The sequence below is a fragment of the Equus asinus genome, chromosome 9, assembly GCF_041296235.1.
Source record: "Equus asinus isolate D_3611 breed Donkey chromosome 9, EquAss-T2T_v2, whole genome shotgun sequence".
Lineage (NCBI taxonomy): Eukaryota > Metazoa > Chordata > Mammalia > Perissodactyla > Equidae > Equus > Equus asinus.
The window spans coordinates 16,264,506-16,281,588 of record NC_091798.1 but is presented as its reverse complement, the minus strand read 5'-3'; the positions used below and the strand labels follow the sequence as shown (position 1 = coordinate 16,281,588).

General features: G+C 41.2%; 1 protein-coding gene across 7 annotated transcripts in view; it reads left to right on the top strand.

The window, feature by feature from the left end:
- Positions 1 to 9,284: 9,284 nt before the first annotated feature.
- Positions 9,285 to 17,083, top strand: part of TENM2 (teneurin transmembrane protein 2) — a 1,160,613-nt gene continuing 1,152,814 nt past the window's right edge. For 6 of the 7 annotated variants that reach the window (XM_070517111.1, XM_044777697.2, XM_070517110.1 and 3 more), the window contains exon 1: positions 9,285 to 9,859. The gene's annotated coding sequence lies outside the window, so the exon portion shown is untranslated. The remainder of the gene's footprint in view (positions 9,860 to 17,083) is intronic. The other variant, XM_070517107.1, reaches the window with a different exon arrangement.

The window sequence follows — 17,083 nt, the reverse complement described above, 5'->3', positions numbered from 1 at the left end:
TTTGGAGTTGGCTTCTCTCTCCACTTGGCTTGCCAGAAGACCAAAGGCTCACAGTTTGGTCACTGATAATACTAATCCTCTCTGACAATTAGTTGGCGACATTTCCTATTAGAATATCTTTGAAATGTTCCTGGTTGGGGGTGGGGGGGGGGTGGAATTTGGGCTGGCAGGAAAGGACACAGGTCTTTTAATCTCAGAACCAAAAACACTCTTCTGACTTCTTATTTCTCAAACTTCATTGAGCTATGGAAGGCATTCTGCCCCTCTAGGGCCCCGTGACATAATCACAGGCACTTCGAGTGCTTCTGGAAGCGTGGCAGTAGAGGTTGTCTCCTTACCTGAGAAATAATGTCTGGAAGATATAGTGAGTACAGCGTTCTTATTACAACTCGCCTCCTCACAGGTTTCTGGGCAGAGCACTAACCTGCCCTTAACCTGTTACTTTTCTGAGTCTGTTTGTTGACAGCTGTGAACTGTTCAAAGGCTCTGGGGAAGAAAAAAGAAAGAAAAATAGAAAGTTGAATACCAACCCATTCAATATCTCCTGTTTGAGCTAGTGCAGGGTATACTGTGGACCGTGCGAGGGGACCACAGCGAGGAAGGATCCCAAGGCCTCTTGAAAGCATGAACAAATGAGAGCAGCTTCTGAACCTTTTTGCTGTGCCTTGACAGAATTGCACACTGTAAGAAAGATCCTTTTTGGTATTGCTACCACCCCTCTGCTCCTTTCTCCCTCCTCCCAACCCTACCATGTACAACTTTTAAAATAGGTCCTTAAAATGCACCATCTTTTCTCCTGGAGAGGGCTGACCCTTACACCACTTCCAGTGCCACAGCTAACACTTAGGTAGTGTTCCATGCCCTTTCCATGGATTAGCTCATTTTATACTCACAACAACCCTGAATAAGTGTTAGACCATTTCTTCGACAGGAAAAACTGAGGTTTAAAGAGGTCACGTAATTTGCCTGAGATCACTGAGCAAGTGGACTGAGAGGGGGGATGTGTTCTGCTACATTCCTTCTTTGTCTCTTTGACTTTAGCATCTTTATATCTCATATCTGAAAAGAACTTTACTAATTACACCAAGAGTAATGAGAACCCTGCGGCCAGTAAGACCAATAAGTTGCATCCACTTGCCTCACTGGATTCTTGTCCCTGTACCAGATACCTGTTCTGAGAATAAGTTTGTCCATTTCAGAGACTCCATGTCTTACTCATCTCATTGACATTTTAATTCCTGGGAGGACACAGCTGAACCACACAGCAGTTTTCAATGGCGTTACCTTGCTCTATCCACCATTTTTGGCACACTGGAATCTGCTGCTTGGGGATTTGTTGACATGTCTTTCAATAGGCCAGGCCATATAAGCTTAAGAGGGAGGAAGAAGGGGGAATATTAGAATAACTGTTTTTTATGCAGCACCTAATATATTCTAGGCATTGTTAGTGGCTTGTATGATCACAAATAATGCTCACAACAAATCTAGGTGAGAAGGTTTTTTGCCTCTATTTTATAAACGTGATGATTAAGGTTCAGAGATGTTGAGGTCACACAGCTAGTAAGGGGCTGAGATGATCCGAAGCTATCATCTGAAGCCCTTGCTCTTTCCCTCTATCAAGAAGCTTTTAAAGAAATAATATGACAGTTACTTTTAGCCAAAGGGAAATTGGAAGTTCATGACCCAGGACTTCATTCTTACCATGGCACCATGTCATTTGATGGTAATGAGGATGTTAGGGGCCTGGGTCTATGGACGTCATGTCAGATGATCCTGTGGTATTAAATATAGATATTCACTTTGGAAATAAAGCTAAATCACTTTCTCCACGTGACTTAGTTTCACCAGTAGGAAATGTTGGCCTCATTTACTTTCTATTCATTAATCTACTAGTGGGTCATCAGACATTGTAAGGGATGGATTTAGTTGGAATTTCTCTCTCTTACTTCCTCTCATTTCCCTCTCTTTGCCCTTTCCCCCCTTTCCTGCCTCCCAGCCTCAGGGCCGAGTGCTGGGGTATGTCACTTACAAGCTGTTCATGACCTTGGCTGAGTGACTTAACCTTTCTAGTCCTCAGTTTACTCATCTGTAAAATGTACCTCAAACAGCTGCTTGAAGGAGAAAATTAATTAATATATGCAAAGTACATGAATAATACCTGGAATATAGCAAGCACTTAATAAAAGTTAGTCATTGCTATTTCTTAATCAAATAGGTATTAATCCAGGCTTCATGCCAGGCACTTGGGATTCTTTGCTAGAGAGCAAATGGAATTTCCCCAGTAGAGTCTATCACCGGTTTTCAGCATGATGCTCCCCTCCATCCTCTAGTGTGATTATATTTCAAATATAATTTAAAACTATATTTTCAGAGTCTTTTTTTCTTATTCCCCACCCACTGGCAAGCCACCTCTCTGTCTTCTCTTTTCTCTGTCACCATGCCTCTGTGAGGGTATGTGGGCTTGGTAAGCAATTTGGGGGAACAACAAATCTAGTAACGTGGAAAACTGAGGTACATACGAAAAATAACAATTATGTAGCCCTCACTAAATGTTTTTTCTTCTTGAAAGTGCTTTGAAAACATTAACTAATTAATTAATCAAAAATAATTTCTACCAATCAGTGAAAATGCTCTTTATACTGTATTAAGCCTCTTGAAAGGTATTATTTATTCAGTGATGTTTTCTCTTTGCTGGTGAGGGAATCATCAGTTTCTTTTTTTGGAGACATTTCAGAAGATTTTGTGGAATCTCTGCACACCCCTCTCACTCTGTACATCCCAGCAAGCGTGAGGGTGTGAACAGACACACCCACACACACACACTAACAAACACGAAATGTCCTTTTAGGTGATGCCTCTTGACATTAAATGCATTAAAATATTATATAAGATTCTCTAATCTACTGTGCTTATCAGCTTTCTATTGATCTTCCAGCAAAATTAAGACAAAAAAATCCCTGGTGAGTTTCCAGTATCAATGTCACCTGTTATGAGCATCGACTTTCCTGTCTCTTCTCTGGTCCTGGGAGCCCTCCGAGGGCTGGGACTCTCTTGCCATAGCCTTGGACCCTTGCTACTTATAGAGCCTCCACAATGTTAGCCCTATCCTCTAGCCTACAAAATGCAACTTAATCTCTTTGTGACAGAGCAAGAGAGTAGTAATAATAATCTTATGTTTATTAATTCAACAAATATTCAACATCCACCGTTCATTTTTATATATTCCTATAACATACACTTGATTCAGTGCAATGAATCACATTGAATCATGCGTGAACCATGGTGATGGAGTCAAAGGTGATCCAGACAGATTACTGCATTCAGGGAGTTTGTTGTCCAGCAGGAAAGAGAAGGCTAGAACATAACTTTAATATAAGGGAGGGAGACTTGAGGAACACCTACAGTGAAGGTACCTTCAGAAGAGGGGGAGAGGACTTCCAGCTGGGACATTCAGGGAGGACTTTTGGGAGTAGATGACGCCTGAGTGGGATATTGGAAGAGGAATTGGCCTGTGAAATGATGAGGGAGGAGGTGTTGCTCCAGATAGAGCAAAAATAAGAGGGGAAAACCATGAACAAGGAACAGTATGGTTGCATGGGAATCATTGATTGTTGACTAGTGTCTAGGTGTGGGAAGAAGATTAGTGGACATAATCTAGGAAACGAGGATTGGCCCTACGTTTGGAAAATGCATGGCATAGGCCGCACTATACTGGGTCCCCACCAGTAACAGCCATCACTAATCAACTTCAGCACTCAGTACAATGTAGATGGCATGGGTATGGCCTCCAAATCTCTCTTGGGACACCTCTCCAGGTAGTCACTACTAATCAGAACCATTGAATTGCATTGCTTCAGGAAAGGAAAAGCACATACCACTCCTGGGCCACAACTGGGAGAACCTTAAGTGATAGGCTGAGCAATTAGGCTTTATTTTTCCGGCATCAGGTCATAATCAAGCACAGATTCAGAGTCAACATTCTTAATATAATTTACCGGTCTACAATATTGTAAACCGAAGACACCCAAAAGTTCTGTTGAAATGTGGGTTTTTGGAGGCTTACCTGCACATTAAATTAAGACTTTCAAATATTTTAAGTAAAATTTAAATTTTATCTCCTTCTCTATTCTCTGGTTATCAGTTTCTATTTCTTGCTATTATTAATTTTCTAGCAATAGCAGTTTACCTCTTGTGTTCTAACTCCCTATGGGCTTGTAAATTCAGACCTATTGGAATGCTGCATAAAATTAAAGTATGTAGGCTCTGAGCAACTGTATGAGGGATTTACGGAATTTAAATTCAGATGCTATTACATCTATGCGAGCTGCTCAGACATCCTTTCTTTTATCTGACTGATTTCTGGAAAGATGAATGATCACTGTACAAGGTACAATCTCTACCCTGAAGTCATAGAACCAAGAGTGCCACCACTTATCCATCTCTACACAAGGTATCCTATGCGAAAATGCAAATACTGGCACATGGGGAAACTACATGGCACCTGAGTAATCTGGCTGGTTGAGATCTCATTCTGAAGGGTTTTCCCTGACTCTCTTAAAAGTAGGTTATAGCATCTAATGAATCTTCAAAAGGATGTTTACAGACATTGGAAACAAACATGGAGAACTGTAATGATTTTAAAAAGCTCAGTTTGTCTCTACTTCTAAATTTCCCATCCTTAGGAAATTCTTCTTTCATATACCCTGTAAAGGATTCTAGGAAATTGAGGAGAATATCTTTTGAGAGGGAACGATCTGGGAACTGGTTGACAGCTACACTGCAGTGCTATTTAAAAGCAAAGGGAATAAAAGCTCATCAGAGGAGACTCAGAAGTCTTTGCTCCACAGACACTTGTTTTGATTGGTCCCAGCTACCAAGCTCCACATACATCATTTTGCTGATTTGCCAGATAAAGTAAATAATGCGACTTTAGGCAGACTACCTAAACTGAATTTCGTTTTCTTGTAGAATGGTAGTCCCACTATACAGGAAGCATTGTGCACACCAAGTGCAAACAAGCCACCATCCTCACCTCCAGCCCTTCCCACATCTGGTTCTATGTGCAAAGGGAGGTCAGAAGTTCAAGGCAGCAGAATGCAGAGTTCACCACATGGGTTTTGGCATCATACATCCCTGGACTTGCATCCCAGCTGGATTATTCACTGGTTGTATGACTTTGCCATAAATGGTTTGCTCTTCCAGAGCCTCTGTTTTTTCGCTAGTCTGTAAAATGGGGGTCGTGACTGTACCTACCTCAGAGAACTATGTGAGGAATAAGTGTGGCAATCTGTATTAAAACAGTCAACTTTAGAATTATTAGGTGACTTCTCAAAAAGCTTTAAAGCTTTAAAGTTTAGATCCTTGGTGCCGCAGCAGAACATCCACTAACGTTTCAAGTCTTCAGCAGTTTTCCTTCAAGGTTGCCCTTCATGACTTTCTTAATGGGTTATTCTTATCACAAGTTAAAGAGTCTGCTGCTCTCATGACAAAAATCAACCTAACGTATACATGGGAAGGGGTTATCAAGAATTCCAGAGAACTTTCCACCTTCTGATACATTCTCTAGGGAATAAATTTATTTTTAGGGGTCAGGAAAGAGGGGTTAACATTTAACTTTTTTTTAGCAACCCCTCACCCACTGTATTCATAATATTTCAGTGTAGAGCAAGTTAATAGCCAAACAATTGCAGAAGACAAATTCACAGTCAAGGGCTGGTATGTATTTATAGCTGGATGTATATGTCTGTAGTTAACAGGTATGTAAATAGACGGATACAATTTGTGGATGCTTTTTGTGTGCACCTCCAGAGAGGACAGAACGGGGAGATGAATACTAGAGATAAAGTAGGGAGTGCAGAGGATTGAGATTTTTTCCTTATCTAAGCATCTCATTCTTACAGACTCGTAAGAATTCTTACAGGCTAGGAATCTCTGCAAAGGGCTATATGTTGACATCTCGTTTTGAAGTAATATTCCAAAATGGAAAGGTGTTTAACCAAAACTTCCTGTTTGTAATCAAAGTCTCCCCTTGTCACTGAGCACATCCAGTAGTCTGCTAGAAACAGAACTGTGCAAAATGCAGTTTTTACTTTCCTGTGGTTTATAGCCACTGCTGCTGCTGAAAATGAGCAGAGAGGTGGTGAGGTATTGGGTTCAAGGTGAGGCCTGAAAAAGCTGAAGAACAAGGCCTGGACAAAGGTGGCCCCTGGAGCAGTAGGACTAGCTGGGGAGGGTGGTGCCAAAGGTTTGCTTGGTTTCCTGCAGCATTTCTTTTCCGAGTGAGGACTCCCCTGGTCCTCTCCAGTTAGAAACCTCTGAAAACCTTGGGTACTCCATCTGCCACTCAGGACACTTTGTACCACAAATCTGCAGTGAGAGAGGCCTGGTTTTAAAACCTAACTCTGCATTATGACACTGCCTGTGACCTTGATCATATAACTTTCGATCTCTGAATCTCAGATTCCTTGTAAGATTTAATGAGAAAGAAAGAGCACCAGCAGTGGCTTCTTGGTAGACCCAGCTAGATCCTCGGGCACTAGAGCATGGTTAAGCCATGAACCCCATACCGACCCTCCAACCTCAATCCCCCCTGAAACTCTAGAGTAGGACAGACCTAGCTTCAAATCCCAGCCCTGACTTACTAGCTGTAAGACCTTGGGCAAGTTGCATGCGTGTGTTTGTGTGTGAAAAAGAGAGAAAAAGAGTGAGTTTAATGTCTGCCAAGTCTGTTGGATAAAATGGAAAATAAAAATAGACACTTTCTCCCTGGAGTTTATAGTTCAGTGGATTTCTTTTTGTTGTGGAGCGTCAGTTTCCTCATCAGTAAATGGGAATAATGGCACTTAGCCAGAGGAATTGTTGTTAAAGTTAAAATGAGAAAAGCTCTGAGCAAAGTGCCTAGAGTGCTGAGACGCTGCTGAAATGCTCCATGGTTGATCACCACTGCTGCCATGGGGGTACCCAATGTTGGATTACTAATATCCTAGTGCATGCCTTTTCAGTCTCTACAGTATGGAATTATCTCTGTGTTCCCCCATAATGCCAACCCCAGCAATCTGTCTACTTTATTTCCGATCAGCCACTTTTGTGGGGTCTGATTGGCTACAGGGTAACAGGAGACAGACAGCAGAGCCTGAGGGCTAGTCATGTGGACTTCAGCACCAGACAGACCTGTGCTGGAGCCCTTCTCTGCCACTTATCCAGATGTGTGGCCTTGGACAAACTACTTAACCTCTCTCAGCCTCATTTTATTCATCTGTTAAATGGACATAAAAACAGTCCCTGCCTTGAGAATCATTATTCCCATTCCAAGAGTCTTGTGTGTGTGTGTGTGTGTGTGTATGTGTGTGTGTGAAAGGGACCGAGACTGAGTGAGAGCAAGTTTAACGTCTATCATGAGATTAATGGAAAACGAAAGTAGACACATTCTTGTCCCTTGGTGCTTACAGTCGAGAGGGTGCTATGCACTAGGGAGACATATGCTAGCTAAATCACACACAAATGGAAAAATGGAACTGCAACCAGTTTTAAAAAGAAAAGTTACATGATGCCTTGAAAGCCTATTATAAGGGGGATTTGACTCAGCCAGAGAGATCACAGATGGTTTCCCTGAAGAAGGGACTCTGGACTAGAGTGCTGAAGGACAAATAGGAGTTTGCTAGATGAATACTAGAGGGAAAGGCATTCCTGGTAAGCTCTCGCTATCAGTGTCATAAGCATATGATCACCATCTTCTTGCTAGACTATAAACTCAAAGAGTACTGGGATGTGTCACCTCTAAGACAATACCTCGAAGGAAGTCAAGGCTTAGTAAATATTTGTTGAACAAGTGAATGTTAGTAGGAAATCAATGCGTGTTTGTTGAATGAAATAAAAAGTAACTGCTCTGCCCTCATCTCATGGCTTTATTCAGGAAGCAATTAAGGAAGACACATAATTTAGTAAAAACAACACGGACCTTGGAGTCGAACAAACCAAACGCCCTCCCCATTTAGGGCCTGTCCCCTTGGAGAAGTAACAGAACATCTCTGTTTCAGTGTCCATAGCTTCTTTATAGGCTTATTTTGAAGATTATGATGGTAAGTATGCAGCACCTAGTAAAAGAGTGACCCGGAGTGTCTAGTCAAGAGATGAGTAGTATTAATATTATTAGGATTAGGACTTGGGCAAATTTCAGGCATGCAGCTTTTCACAGATTTGCTGAAGACAGGCCAGGTACAGTTTGAAGGCCAGAGGGTGTTATTACCGGAACATCAATCAGATCTTTACCTTGCTGGAAATGCCTAGAGTTCATCAATGCACTGCAGTGTATCTCCAGTGCCTGAGCCAGATCGTCAGGTTTAGATTTCCCGATGCATTGGTTATAACTGATTGGTAGTTGGTAAAATACTCTGGGGCCTCAGTTTCTTTCTAGGGTTGATCATAGAGTGTTTGGACAGAATAAAATCACGTAATTCATGGGCATCACATAGCACAGAGCATGAACAGGATAGGTAAGCAATACTCTTTAGCTTTACTATTACAACCGCCAGGCCCTGCTGGGTTTTCTGTCATTACCCTGTATCTGATTCAGCCTCTCCTGGGCCAGGAATTACTTCCTTTTGGAATTCTCTTTATGGAAGGGAGAAAAAAGCAGGTCTGGAAGCCTAGCTTCCCCAGTACCGCGCTCTCCCGGGGCAGGTTCTGGGTCACTGAGCCGTCCAAGGGAGGCAGGTCAGCAGGGGCTGAAGGCTCTGGAACCTCTGCCTTCCCTCAGGAAGCTACAGTGCTTGGCTCTCCCCCTCTGCCTTCCTAACCCTGGAAGGAGCGATCTGGGGTACCAGCACAGCACTGGGCATGCTCGCCAGCCAAGTCGGGTTCGGGTCGTCCGCAGGACACGCTGGCTTCTGTGTTTTCCTGTGCTCAGGGAGCTGGTGCAGCTGTGGTGCATCGGGTTTCCAGAGCGGAACCCTTGGTGCGTGTATCCAGGGAACGGATCCTCTCTTGGCCAACCGAGAGCGGAACTGAACTCTGCACCGCCCGGGGTTTGCGCGCTCAGTGTCTGGTCTTGGAAACGCCCGGTTGGGGTTCTGTCTGCAGACAAAGGGGTGCACGTGCCCCTGGCGCCCCTCTTTCGCAGCCGTGAACCCCTCCCTGGTCCCATACTCCGCAGCCCCAGCAGCTGCAGCCCCAGCGCCACCACCCAGCTCCCGTGGCCGCGGCCTATGCGCGGGCTCGGGGCCGGGGATTGGCTCGCACTCCCCGTTCCCGGGCTGCGCTGGCGGGCGGGCGGTGCGCGGCGCTCTGTGTGTGTGTGTTTGTGTATGTATGTGTGCGCGCGCGCGCGCGTTCGTGTGTACATGTGTGTGTGCGCGTGTGTCTGTGCGGCGCGCGGGCGGGTGCGTGTGTGCGCGCAAGGGCTCGCGTGCAGGAGCCACTGGATGTGCGTGCGTGTGTTATGGGTTTGATTCCAGAGCAGGTTGCACATTGGTCCTGGGTGGCTCGCAGGCTCAGGTCGTGCTTGGGCGTCCTCCTCCTAATCGTTTTTGAAGTAGCAGCAGCAGCAGCAGCACCAGCAGCAGCAGCCGCCGCGGCAACCTCGGCAGCAGCAGCTCCGCGGCACAGCCGGCAGAACTGTGCAGAAGCGAGCACCGTTTGGGGAGTCCGGGGGGCGGGTAAGAGGGAGGAGGAGGAAAGCCTGTCTTGGTCTTTGGGATTATTTTTCCCCTTCTTTCCCTCTCTCTTTCTTTCTTGAGGGTGTATGTTGCCCCCTCGAAGTGAAGGAATTTTGCTCCAAAGCGAGCTGGGACCGAAGACTCTAGGCTAAGTTATCTCTCTATGTAGATGGTGTCAGGGAGCGAAGCTACTGACCGAGCCGCTGGTAAATGTTTTTCACTTCTTACTCTTTAATGCTTAAGGCTTTTTTCCCCCTTTTCTTGCTTCCTTGTTTCCTTTCTGTTGCTCCTCATTCTGCAATCGCTCCTGAATCAACTGCAGTTCTCTTTCTCTCTCCTTGCGTTTGTGCAGTTCGCAACTTGTTTCGTGGTTTTCTATGTATTTTTTTTTTCTCCTTCATCCTCAGATGAATGCTGGAACATTTAAATTCGGCACTTCGGGAGGTCATCATTAGTTGCATGAGTTTCAAGGGGGAGGGGAAAGATTCGTAGAGCAGACTGTTATTTCCCTGCAGAAGGACTGCCGGTTTCTCTCTAATGTTCATCGCAATTATAGGGATTTTTTTTTTTTTTTTTTAGGATGCATTTTAACGTGGCGTTGATGTTTAAGGTTATCGTTCTCCAGGATTACAATGCATTTTGACTCAGTTTTGACAGCATGACAGATGCCAGTGATTCCAGAACTACTGTAGGGTACATGCTGGCTCAAATATTCAAAATTGGAGGAAGAATCATTTGCATTCCAAAAGAGAATTTCTTAAAAATGCTGTTTTGCATCACATTGCTGCAGATTTGTAGGAGGCAATGATAGACATCACTACTCGTGTTGCTTGCAAAGATAATAAACATATAAGTGGTTGAGTGCATCACATACTGTCCTGTTCTCCAGTGATTGAGCTATTGCTAAATTTACTTAATAATAAATTTAGGGCTATGGAGAAGGAGGGAGATTGCTGGTATTGTTTTATTCAAAATTGTGAGGCATGGACAGCAATTTCTAACCCCAAACCAGCCCTCTCTTAGATCTTACTTGATGTGGCATCTTGTCAATTGGGAGGGGGAGGGCAGTTTCTGCCACACACATGGAATAAAATTATTTAAAATAGCCAGCATAATACATGCAAATTGAACCCTAACTCTTTTGCTAAAAATAGAACTGACTTTAACTCTTGCTTTCAGGATCTGTTTGAAATATTATTTAAAATTAATGTACAGCAGTTCTTTAATGTATTCATATCATTTAAGTTCTTTGGGGGGGTTCTTAGCCATTACCATGTTTCATTTGTTTTACTGTTTTCCCTCTAAGTTTTCAGTTCCAGTTCAGTAGAAAAACCGAAGGCTCAGGAAGTAAAGGCAAATCAGCAGTTTAAGAAGAAATCAGTTTATAGTTGTAAAATTTCTGCTAAGCCAGGGGAAAATGAGCTAAAATAATGGCAGCTGAAATGGAAGGAGGGCAGGCTGGGGTAGAGCAGACTGCAGTTTCAGTGTGAGTATTATCATCTGGAAGAGCTCTGAACTCTAGACTCACATAAGGATATCCAGCTCAGGGATATTCTGGGGCACAGACATTTTATAGAGGGAAATACTACTGTTTAAGGAAGCCTGCTTCTGCTATGTTGTTGCCACACGATAGGACAGCAAGTTACCTGTGTGCAAAGCGTATGTTTGCAATCAGGCTGTTAAACTTTGTTTTAATGTAAACTTAGCTGATGTTGGAAGAACAGCATCAAACAGTGCAGCCTGTTCAGGACTGAAAAAAAAACAAACTGGAAATTAGCTCAACTAGTCAGACCCTTTTATATAGAAGACAGTCTATTCCAAGACACCATGCAAATTCACCTGTTCTGGGTTGCCTGTGTTGACAAAAGCTTTTCTTGAAATTGTGGACAGGATTCCTGAGATCTAAAGCTTACTTCTTTTGTAGTCTGCTGATGGTAATAACTGTGTTTTACTTAGAATTAAAGCTCAGCTTACTCATGGGTCCCTTGAGATGTCAATATTGCTATTTTAAAATATTTTCGTGGACCCTTGCATTTACCATTTTGATCAAGTTGGAGGGGGGAACCCAACTTCCATTCATGAGGATCACAATTGCCTTTGAGTGAAGCACTTGTTTGTCTGGATATTAAAAAAAAAAATGAATTCATAGAGTAAACTACAATCTAATAACCCAAGTCTTCTCAAGCATCATAGTTTTCTGGTTCTAAGACCAAAAACAGAAAGCAATATACCTCATGCTGAGCAGCTGCATTATTTCTCTGGCATAGTCCACACACATGGGCACGAATATATGAGTGACCAGGCTAAGGGCTCATTTCATGTGGCCCATGGGGCAAGATTTCTAATTGTTATGTAATAAATTCAGAGCATGAATTTATTTATGAAACATCACAATTGGCTTCAATTTCAGCATCTTCACTAGATGTGAAGACCAAGAGTCCATTGATTTAAAGAGCATGTCCTTTCCTGCTGAGGTTGATTTTTACCCACCCACCCCTGTTTCTACTTTCTAGTTTCCTGGCAACTTCTGAGAAGCTCTGAGAATTTGTGTTAAAATATTAAACATATCTCCGTTTTGGGTGTACTGTCTGGTTAGATTACTGTTCAATCAGCTGGATTTGTAGTTTCTCTGCCATGATTCTGTGTGGTATAGTGTTTGTGCCTTGGTGGTGGTTTTATGACTATGGTTATTGTTATTAACTTTGCCATTAAACCTTAACTAGGCTTATTTTAACTTTCTGTGCTTGGCGTTGATCTCAGGTAAATGTATCAAATAATACTATCCTCTTGCTGAACTTGTCCGTAAATTAGGTAGTTTAACTTTAATCCATGTTTGTGTGGAATTTCAACATTGTGGGGAGAAGGTAACTTATTTTGGGGGAGAAGGCTGTATAGAAAGAGGCTGTTGCTTCAGGGAACTTAAGAATAACATTTGCCTCTATGGTGAGTGTTCCTCTTTTCATTTTGTTAAGAGTGGAGGTCTCTCTGCATGTATGAGGTGTCTGAACGTTTCTTAAAAGTGATTGCTATTTTTTCATTGTGTAATTGAAGGGAACTTGGAACTACTTGCGTGTTTTTAAGGAAAACCTGTATTGGCGAGCATTTCCATTGTTTTCTATTCTGTGTAGACTAATTTTGAGAAGTGATTTCTGGTTAAATATGGTCAAGGTCATTGCCAAGGGCCTTTTTATCCCTCCCCAGTTAAGAGCTCAAACTTAAACTGAAAGTCAGATTTAAAGAGAGAAAACTTGTATCAGGCTACTACCTCAATGGGGCTATGTGGAAAGTATATGTTTTTGTCTTTCACTGGTACTTTGTGTGAAGCAACAGTTTTATTCTTTGAATTACTGGTTCCTAGTAGCCTGATATATTCACAGGGAGAAACCTTCCATTCCGCACTCTTGGTACATACAATAGATTCACAACCTTCAGGGAAGATTGCAAGAACAATTTTTGGGGGCCGTGGGAGGATGTCTTTTGATATGTTCTTAATGGAAAGGAACATAGCAATATTTCATAAAATGTGATAGAGTTTCTATTTAGATAATACCCCATTTAAAATTTTGTGCAACTAACAGTAATTTTATAAGAGTCTTGTGTGGTGAGAGCAAATAGCAGCTTTGTCAAAGTATTTCTTATTTCTATTTTGCTTTATAGAAAGAACATTCACATTGTTCAGGACTTTGTATTATTATAACTTACAGGGTTTTTTTTTTTTATTTTGCTTTGTTTCCTCTACCTAACAAAGATAAACCACTATTACCAATTATTTTAGCTGTGCTAAGAGTGTTGCTCATATTTCCAAAAGATTTCATAAAGTTGAAGAGGTATAAAATGTTCTCCCGGAAATTCATGTTACTCACCTCCCTAGTCTACTTATATATTGCATACTACAATGTGATTTTGAACTCGAGATATTACAGCCTTTTAAATGAATTCTTAATGGCAAAAAAAGAAGCCTTTTAAATGAATTCTTAATGGCAAAAAATAAGAAATAGTTTGCAAATAAAGTTCCTTCATTTTTGCTGAAAGCTTTAATTGGTCCACCTCTCTTAAGTGTAGAATTACATGCCTTTTAGATAAAAAGAATTATCAGGAAAAAAGTACAATTATGTGCTTTTTCGGCAGTCGTGTAGATGAAAAGAGAGCAGGTGTTTTAACTCTTTTCATGTAAGTTTAGTGAAGAGAAATCGAGACTAAATAATACGGTTAATATGTTAAAATAAAATCTATTTGCCCCAGTGAAAATTTTTTCCCCCTGGACAATATGAGTTGATCCTTGACTCTGATGGAACAACTGACTGGCTCTCTCATCTCATCACCACTGTGTGGCTCTGCCAGAATATTGGTGATGGGTGCTAAAGGTACCGCATTTGGCTTGGAAAATAGGAGTGTGTGGTTTGGGAGGAGGAAGATGGTTTCTTTAAAAGTTTATACCTCTCAGGCCTTGACTGCAATTCTTTCAGTGGAGGCTTTGCTCTCCCTGATATTTGTTTGGATCACCTAGTGAAACTGCCCAGGGCTACTCCTGTCTCTAGGTTTATAGTTCTGCCACAGGTTATTGTAATGTAAATATCATGCTAGATTTCTCAGCTCAGTTGTTATCCTTGCATTCATTTATGATTTTTGCAGAGGCAGATCTGTAAAAGTTTGGATCTCAGCTTTCCAGAAGACGGTCTATTTAATTGTTCTGATGGCTAAATTATTTAGCTATATAGACTCAAGCCTGTTAAAAAATATTAGAAATTGTGTATGATTTATTTCTATTCATATGACCTTGGTAAAGTCCTTATTTTTAAGTTATGTAAAAGGGAGTTATGGACCCTGTAAAATAAAGAACTTATTTATGAATTTGGTTCAAAAGAATAAGTCATTTCTTTTGTTTGTTTAGGTGTCCCAATTTTCCATTTACCAATCAGGAGGCAAGGACTAAAGTCGGAGAATGTAATTCATATGATGAAGATAAAATTGATGCTAACAATAACATACTGATTTAAAATCTTTAGAGAGGACAATTCTGTAGAGGATTCTTCTGGAAAAGGCTTATGTTTAAATGTCATTTTTATTATTGCTTAGGATTTAACTGATACTCAGTGTTTTGGCATTTCTCCTACTTTAATTAGAGGACTAAGGGTATATGTGGAGAAAGAAGTACATCATTAAATAGAAACGATTTTGGCAAAGGTTAAAAAAAGTCCCATACTGTAAAATAACCATTTCACAAAATTGTATAAGCTGCTTGCTATATTTGTAACACATTTAAAAAAAAGTGGCACTTCAAAGTTTCATTTTGAATGTTAGAAATAGTCAAATTCTTAGCTTATTTCTAAGAATGAAACTGAACTATTAGAAAAGATAGCTATGTCCACGCATATGGCTAATTCAAACAGTAAATATCTATGTAGCTAAAATCATAATCATTATCTGAGATCTCATTGCAACAGACTTTGTGATCTTCACTGTGATAATTTTTCTAAACCGTTTCAAATGTAAGAGTATATGGTTATATGCTACACATTCCAGTAGATGTTACTTAGAAGGAACATAGGCAAATTAAAGCTGCAGGAAAGTATATTTTGGTCTTTTATTTTTTATTCCCTCAATAAGCAGTTTTTGAATTCCCAAGACAGGCCGGGTACTGTGCTCTGCTTCCAGCTAAATCTTATGGTAAGAATAATTTGACGCCAAAAGGATGTCTAAGGAAGTAAATGGGAATAGGGGTGGGTGCTTTTTCAAAGGTACAAGATACAGCTTTGCTTTATGTCACTTGAAAGTATATTGAAGGGTGATTTAATTTATTTTTATTTTAGGATTTGCTCAGGCAGTAACTGTATACGAATATCTGTTCATTCTCCACCTTGTAGTATGCCTAACTCATTTCTGTTCCTGTAGTCTGGTGTGATATGACACCAGATTTGGAGACCTAAGTCAAAGTTTGGCCTCACCTGTGTGTATTCAATGGAGGCAGAGGGAAGGGCAATGTGAGTTTGTGGGAAGAGGATGCAGACAGTAAGAAAGTGTATTCTGTAGCTGGCTACCATTTCCTTGTGATATTAATCATGCCACCAGTTTTATTTTTAGCCTCACCTAACTTCTTGAGAAGACACAAACTACGTCTCTCAATTTCAACCCTAAGAATAATACCATAATTATTACAAAAACATTTCACAGTGGTTAGGGCTCTGCAGTTTGTGTGACCCAGCATCTAATTTTTCTCCTCTCTAATCCTGTTTATATAGCCCCATACATAATCAGACTCAGTCAGATGAAACCAATTACTAAAGGGAAAAAAATCAAATTTATTTATTATATTTATTGGATGTGTCTGTTGCTTAATTATCCATTGGCGAATTTACATGTGGCCACAGAGAGGGCTGTGGATGAGTGTGGAAAAATGATCAATCATCACTTCTCACAGTCCAGAGGACACTGCCGAGAAAACAAGATAAAATATCCCTCCCCAAATCTACCCTTTCTCATTGCTACCAAGATGGGTACCTAAAAATGGAAAAGCAAGCATCCCCCCGAAACTGTGTTTGGATTGACATAGGAAAATCTAGAAAAGATTGGGAGTGATCATACTTTTTCCTGACCACTCACTGTAACGTTAGGAAGGAATGTGAGGAGGTCTGTATGCTTTGAAACAAAACATGGTTTAGATGTCGAAAGGTATGTGGGGGAAAACTACCTCAAATTATCCGACAGAGCAGATGACCAAGCCCACCCCTTGGCTGTGGGTTAGTCTGTTGTAAGGTGGCGAGGGATGGGGGTGGGATAAGGTAGGGTGGACGTGAGGCAATCAGCAAGGTGGTGTTTGCAAAGTTATTGACCATGACATGTAACTGTAACGGGCAAAGGGTAAGATAGCACTGCTAAAGCAGTGAATTAAAATATGTTTGGTGTTTGGCCTTTGATGGTAAAGATATGCAGAGACTTTTATTTTTGGCCTTAAGTGTTTTTGTTTAAAAAGAACAAAAAATGGTTTTCTTCTCCCTTTTTACCCCCCCGTTCAGTTTAATGGTATGGATCTTGAGCACGACTTATTTCTTATTTTTTGCCCACTTGCTCTCAAAATACATTTTTGGAAATTTATCATTGTGGAAGTTGCCCTTCAAAATAGATAATAACTGAAATAACCACCATTTTGAGTAAATGTAGCAAGGCTAAATTGTTGACAGAAGCGTCATCTTATTTATGTAAATCTTCAATTTCAGGGACCACTAAATTTTTATAAATCTGTCCTGTCCACACCCTCAAGGTTAGAACATGTGTATGAGCTTCAGGGAGTAAAGCAAACCACTTTTGAACTTGAGGCATTTGAATTGTCTTGAACTGTCTTCTAGGGAACACTGAATGAAATGTGTTTTAAGAATTGCAGCTCATCATTAGTGCATCAGGTAGAGAAGACAATGCGTAAATTATGATTTATT